Below are 7,693 nucleotides of genomic sequence, written 5' to 3'. Positions count from 1 at the left end.
GGAAGTGTTAGTGCACTAGACAAGTCACCAGACAATGACACCCAGTATACCACAAGTTTGGTAAGAGATGGCATGATAGATAGAAACTGTGAAAACCGATTGGCTTCACAACAAATTGAATTTGTGAAATGCAACTCTGAGAGAGAGGTAGAGATCCTTGATATTGTACAAAGCAAGTTAAATACCATGTCTACATCATCATCCACATCATCGCCATCCACATCATCATCATCACTTCTATCATTGACAACTACAACTTTTTCAACACCATCTAGCCAAGAATGTTCATGACTATTGCTATCACTTTTCAACTGTTGTGTGGAAATATATGAAGTGATGACTTCTTGAAACTCATCTGGTCTTGAGCCTGGTGAACCAATGATCACAGTTTTGAACAAAGGCTTTAACTGCATGTGCAGCTCATCGTAATGTCCCATTTCTGTGTTATTTGATTCCGCTTCATACAGCAGAAAAAGAGGCATTTGCTGGCAAACATTTTCAAAAATATTTTCAAGATTGTCTTCATAATCTTCCAATTCATCGAGACAAATAATTTGTACAACATGTGATAAGATGACTTCAGCAGCCTTCACACTCAACCCACAAGCAAATCTCAACAAATATTCCATCTGAAATATATTATCATTAGTCACTTGCTTCAGATATTTTTTGAATGTCTCCATTTCTATATCAATCAACTTTATCCAGTAATAAGCAGCACATATTTCCTGAAATGTTTTATGCAGGAATGTGACATGATATGTGGCATTAAATCTAGATCTTTTCTTTTCTATTGTTACTATACCCAATGAACAAGCCTCTCCCAGCACCGTTTCCTCAAATTTATCTGATTTAAATACAAGTCTATCATCAAACAATCCGTCGATGGCTACTTTACCGACATAACCAAGCAGTCTATCAATCTTCTTTTGATCATTTGAGACATCGCTACTTTTTTTGGCATATTTTGCATGTTTTGCTAAATGCATAATTACATCATTGTACAAGGCTGTAATAGTTAATGGAAGTTTTCCATCTTCAATCCACAGCAAGCACAACATGGATAGGATTATAGGTATGGATGCAAGCTGTTGAAGCTGTGGTGACTTAAAAAGATGAATTAAAAAGGCAGATGCATTACTTCTTTGAGCTCCCATGAACTTTTGAAAATACACAGTTTTTCTATCATCGCCAGAAAACCCTTTTATCTCCACTTGAAGATACGAACCGTAATTGTCAGTAAATCTGCCCACTTGATTAGGCCTTGTGGTCACAATTACACAGGTTTCAGCCAACCATTTACTGCACAATACATTTTTGATATCTTTTGATTGGTGAAAGTGCACTGAAGCCTCATCATACCCATCAAACAAAATAACTACAGAGCTAGCATTTGATTGGAGGTAATCTTCAAGACCCTGTCTTGACACCTTTGGCAAAAGCTGGTCTTGGATGATTCCAATCAAATCTGTGTTAGTATTAATTTCATTTATTGAGATAGCAAACAATAATTGAAATCTTGAAATGGGTGAATCTTGTTTATCACATGCCCAATCATATGCTAGTTTGGATACTGTTGATGATTTTCCAGCCCCAGGTCCTCCCCTTACTAGAATATGTTTGACTTGTTTACTCTCTATTCTCATACCCTTTTCTATTTGTCGTTCAATACATACAATGTCAACATATGATTTGAGTTTCTTTAATACGACCCCAGATGGTTTCTTGTCTTCTTCAATGATGTCCAGGTCAACAAAGATGTCTTCCATCTTGGCAAACTCTTCTGGCATACCAGGCAGCAGTGGTAGCTTACCTCTTGTTTCTAGGTATTCATCTTTCAGCTGCCGTCTCACAGATTCTAAATCAAATTCAGGGATATCTGTAAGTGGATATAAATGCAGAATAAAGGCACTAAAGCAATATATCTAAACTGAAGTCACTATTATCTATAGATGGTCAAGTTCCTTTTACATGACAGAAATGTGATTTTCAAAATTGCACAAACTAAGCAGGAAATTGATCAAATTAAAAAAATCTGAACAAACATAAGTACACTAAAATGCGAATGCACAGGGTCTTCATGCATTTTTTTCTTTTATGGCTTATTTTACCAACATTATTTGGGATTTCTTTACCATATATCCTGAGTGATACAAAAAACAAGAATTTTTTTATCCATGTTTCTCAAGTTTGTATTTAAACAAGTTACCTTTGATATTTCCATGCTCGCTGATGTTATACACAACTTGTTTTTCAATGTTTGTTTCGATGTGTCTGTCAATGTTTCTTTCTACATGTTGGATGTATGTCTGGTCTCCAGTAACAACATTTTGAGTTTGTCCCAAGTTTACATTTTCTGCTTGAATAGATGCTGGCATGAGGTCTTGTTGTTGCTTGCTGCTTTCTACCACAGCTCCTGTAATAAACAAATTAATTAGTACTAAACTAGTTTACTTAAAACAAATTTGTTGATGTTTGTTTCAATATTTGTGTCAACATGTTGGATGTATGTCTGGTCTCCAGTAACAACATTTTGAGTTTGTCCCAAGTTTACATTTTCTGCTTGAATAGATGCTGGCATGAGGGCTTGTTGTTGCTTGCTGTTTTCTACCACAGCTCCTGTAATAAACAAATTAATTAGTACTAAACTAGTTTACTTAAAACAAATTTGTTGATGTTTGTTTCAATATTTGTGTCAACATGTTGGATGTATGTCTGGTCTCCAGTAACAACATTTTGAGTTTGTCCCAAGTTAACATTTTCTGCTTGAATATATGCTGGTACTGGTATGAGGGCTTGTTGTGGCTTCCTTCCTTCTACACAAATTAGTTAGCAACTTGTTTATTTAAACAAAATATTGCTGTTTGTTTCCATATTTCTTTCATAATGTTGGACATTCTTTTCAATGTTCACAAGGAATGAGGAGGCTCTTCACGGATGTTACGCAATTTACACAATTTTGCCGAATGCCTCTGGAAACCAAATGGACTATTATAATGTCATAGGCTGCTGGACAATGCCAGGGATGATGGCTGCTTATACTCAAATTTATTGTTTAATGTTAAGGACACGCTAGTACTCCAATAACACGCCGAGGATCAAAGTATTCATCCGTATTGTGTTGGTGAGCCTTACGCATTAGATATCACACCACAAAATCAGGTCCATCCAAGCTATTAAATATCTGGTAAAAAACAATACAGTGTTTTCATTCTGCGAACCATACTGGGTTGATTGAATGGGAAAAAATTGAAAAGAAGCTGATGTGCCTGTTATTTTTTTTGTTTTGTTTTTTTGTTTTTGTGATATCTGTACTTTGTGGATGGTTTTCTCAACATCTAACCATAAAAAGATTGCAATTGTTACAGTTCTGAAATTTGAGGCACGTTTTTTGTTCTTCTTCACCAGATGACGTCGCTACATAGATACAGGCAGTGTGCTGTAAGATAGACAGGATTTACATATTTTTCGATGTACCAAAAAAATAAAGCCACCAACCTACCATAAAATTCTAGGTTACATTGTACATGTTGTAGAAGGTATCATAAAAATATTAGGGAAATTATGTTTTTCATGAACCAGGGAGTTTTAACCTTGAAAAAATGAACAAATCCTCCATCCATTTAATACATATACATGTATAAAAGAATAGGAACTTTATTATGTGGTGTGGACCAATTAGCCATGTAAGGCTATTATTTTGTCATCGCCCAAGTTCAAAACAATAACCTGCTATTGTACACTAAGTCCCCTACTATAATTTGTGAATAAGTACATCTCATTTGGTGTACAAGCATATTTGAGCAAATGGGCATACTGGAGTTGATCTTCTTTTTTGCAACTTGATAATAAGTGAAGTTATCATCATCACTGATAGACTTTTGCAGGTTTCAGACGTATGATGGCTGTTTTTTTTTAAATCCTATTCAAACCTACCTGCCTGTCCATTACATGGTTGTAATTCTTGGGTCAGGTTGTCATCAGCTGCTCCACCTTCAGCCATGTTGAACTGTTGTCTTCATCCACCATACACCTGTATATGGTTTCAATATTAAAGTGTACAAAATATATTATGTGCATCAGTTGAAAGATTTTTGACTACAATAGTTTGTTCAAAATATATTGGTTTTGTATATCATATGTCTTTATTAACAAAGTGTTGGCTGTCGCAATGTTATGGACCAATTTGCCGACTGATGTCAAAGACTTTTAATGTTAACAAAAATGTCAAAAATATTGGTGAATTTAAGATTTACTATATTTGGCTTATTGTTGTGAGTTTTTAAATTTGTAAGCAGATTTTTGTGATAAATATGACAGGAATTAACCATTTATGACATAATATCCCAAGTCCATATAGATGTATGTATTTTTAGTGTATTCTGTTGTGTTGACTTGTAGAGGGGCTTAGATGCATCATCTCACGGATTTGTAAAGGGGATGGATGCATTGCTTCTCAGGCTCTTGCCTCTTGTTTTGTTTATTTGATGGAAATAAAAAAAATCTTATGTGCCTTTTTAGACAATTTGTTCTTTTGACAGCCTCAATTTAAAGTTTCTTTTCTATTTCAGAAATTAAAATTCGTTGTAGACCTACACATAATTTGCTCACCTTTCAACAGAACTTATAATAGACTAAGAGTTGAAACAAAGACTTTGCTTGATGAACCGATTTGATCTGAAAGATAAATCATACAAATAGTATACATTATAATAAAAGAATTCTTGCCAGGCGCGGATCCAGGCATGGGCACACCGGGCCCGTGCCCCCCCTTTTCGAGGGTCCTAATTATTTTTTTTTTTTTTTTACAATTTTGTTGAAAAAATAAAATAAAAACCCTTTGTTTGGCTTTACATTTTTACATGTTTTATGGACGATTTAAATCGCAATTTGATCATGATAAACGGCCTCCCATGCCGTGGCGGATCCATGCCCCGGACCGTGTCCCCTTTCATGGTCCATGAAATGGCTTTAATTCGGCCTTTATTTTAAATTTTTTCCAAATATTGAGGGGGTGCATCTTCCCTCGGACACCCTCCCTCCGCATATGGATAAGGAAGTGCCCACTTCTGTTTTGGACCAGTCGCGGGGCAGGTGGAAGGGCACACTGGCCCGTGCGCCCCACCCCTTTCGCGGCTAAAAAAAATCAGGAAAGGAGAGAAGAGAAGTGGCGAAAAGCTGTGAAAATGAGAGAAAGAAAAAAAAGAGAAATGAAGAAGAAGAGAAAAACAATATTTGCACGTAATTGAGTAGGCCCAAGCCTTCATATCCATGTTATCTGTGATTTTATAGGCATTGCTTGAAGGCGGGTCCTCTGCCCAAAAGCCTGTGAAATTACTGTGGGCCCGCGACACAGGGCCCGTCACATTTTGTCACCAACATCTGTATTAAGACGACTCAATGCTGATTGCTGACTTCAACATCAATCCGCGCATGCTTTGGTAGGCCTAAGTCCAATAAAGTGTGATATTTAAAATTTTGCAAATTGAGTTAAACATGTTAAAGCAATGATAAGATAATAGTGTAAAAATATGCACCAAATGACTTAAAGGGGACCTTCATTTTGCACATTATTTTCCAACTTCTGAGGGGACTTAAACTGGTAGCCGTTTTTGCTTTTGTTTTGGACATCCGTACACTTTATGTATGTTTTAACATGTTTAAGCAATAATAACCTAATAATTAGGCCTACAGTAATCATGGTAATAGTAGTGAATAATGGTCTACGAGTGGTTTCAATTGGGCTTTCATTTTCACACATTTTTTAACTCCTCAGACACCCCCTGCGTATGCATAAAGAAGTTGCCATTTTCACTTCTGCTTTGGACACCAGACCCTTTATGTTTAAAGCAATAATTTACACATTAGTAGTGAAAATGTGTCGATGAATGACTTCAATTAGGCCTTCATTTCACAAATATTCGGCCTTTTCAAATTGAAACTTTACAAAATACACAATTCTTGCTTCTGAGGGGGGGGGGGGCCTCAGACACCCCTGCGTATATGCATAAAGAAGTTACCCTTATCGCTTCTGCTTGCTTCGATTTTCATTATTTAAATCAATAGGCCCCTATGTTATTGAAAAATAACACTTTGATGTTTTGCAAAAGTTCATTCTACAAATTATATACTTTGAAAACGTGCTTGATTTTGTTGTTGAGTTATGTACGTTTTACAAAAGTGTTGTTATTTCGTCAGCCCTCTTTACAACATAACTCAAGAACCACAGGACCTACAAAAGTATATCTGTGATATTTGAATTCTTCTACACGCTTGGTATGAAATGATCAATGCAATTTTGGCCAAATCTCACTACCCGCAAGATGCTGTGAACTACCAAATCGCAACAGTTAATTTACACAATAATAGTGAAAACTTGTCAACAAATGACTTTAATTGGACCGTCATTTCAAAAATTTTCGGCTTTTTCAAATTAAAATTTTAGATAATAATAGTGCCAAAATGGTCCACCAAATGGCTTCAATTAGGTTTTCATTTTGCAAAAGTTTCTCACTTCTGAGGGGGGCACATCCCCCTCAGACACCCCCTGAGTATGCATAAGGAAATTACCCTTTTCGCTTCTGCTTTGGATACCAAAACCAAGAGTTCTGTTAAAGCAATAATTTACACAATAATAGTGAAAACTTGTCGACAAATGACTTCATTAATTATTTGGACCGTCATTTCACAAATTTTCACCTTTTTCAAATTAAAAATTTTACACAATAATAGTGACAAAATGGTCCACCAAATGGCTTCAATTAGGTCTTTATTTTGTAAAAGTTTCTCACTTGTAAAAGTTTCTCAGACACCCCCCTGCGTCGCGCAAGCGCGACGAACGGCGCTGCCGCGCCGATTATGTTTGTGCCCCCCCCTTTTCACAAATCCTGGATCCGCCACTGATTCTTGCTATTATATTTTGACATCCGCTGTTGGTTGCTTTGAATTATCTTGCTGGCTCTTATGCTCTCATGCATGGGTTCTGTTACTGAACTTCATTGAGCTACGTCTTTGTATGTTTGTTCAGATGTCTTTGTCTTTTCTTCCCTTGCCTAGTCTCTTGTGTTAATTTATTAATTATTATCAAATACAGTTTCATTTCTTATAATTGATACATACATATCATTGTTTTGGTGTTCAATTTTATTTCATCTAAAGAGTATGCAGTTTGTCAAGTTTTTTCTGTAGCTGCTAGCATAACTGTTTTGGTTTTTTATCTTCCTTTATTGTATTTTCCCTTTGCTGAAATAAAATCATATCGTATCATATTGTAGGCCTAAAATAATTTACTCACCTTTAAACAGTTGGATACTTTGCTTGACGTACCTTTTTGATCTGAAAGATGAACCATACAAATAGCTTGCTTTAAAAGTGATTTTCCTGCTTACCAGTGTGTACTGGCAAAATACCATCAATACCACCAATACAAATACATTTTAAAGAAAGTGTGTAGGGCAATCACAACATTATGTCTTATATGTTAGAAAAATAATTATCAAGCACAAATCACATGGTTTTATTTAAAAGAAACTCATATTAACCATAAAAACGATAAAAACAGCCATCTCTCAACACGAGATATTCAAAATTCCCACGCCGAAATTGTCTAGAGCAATGACGTCCCAATAATTTAATGAAGCCTGACAACAAATGACCACTAACCATGTTTCATATAAATTTACAATATCTGTCC

The 7,693-nt window shown here is 35.7% G+C and overlaps 1 long non-coding RNA gene across 1 annotated transcript; it reads right to left on the bottom strand.

The window, feature by feature from the left end:
• Positions 1-2,486: 2,486 nt before the first annotated feature.
• Positions 2,487-7,337, bottom strand: LOC140166975 (uncharacterized). The gene is made up of 4 exons (XR_011860910.1): positions 7,295-7,337; positions 4,612-4,677; positions 3,937-4,033; positions 2,487-2,619 (listed from the first exon to the last, which is right to left on the bottom strand). It is a non-coding gene; the product is annotated as an uncharacterized lncRNA (long non-coding RNA).
• Positions 7,338-7,693: the final 356 nt, after the last annotated feature.

Source organism: Amphiura filiformis, chromosome 1 (genome assembly GCF_039555335.1).
Source record: "Amphiura filiformis chromosome 1, Afil_fr2py, whole genome shotgun sequence".
NCBI classification, from domain to species: Eukaryota; Metazoa; Echinodermata; class Ophiuroidea; order Amphilepidida; family Amphiuridae; genus Amphiura; species Amphiura filiformis.
This window is presented reverse-complemented; position numbering and strand designations above follow the sequence as displayed.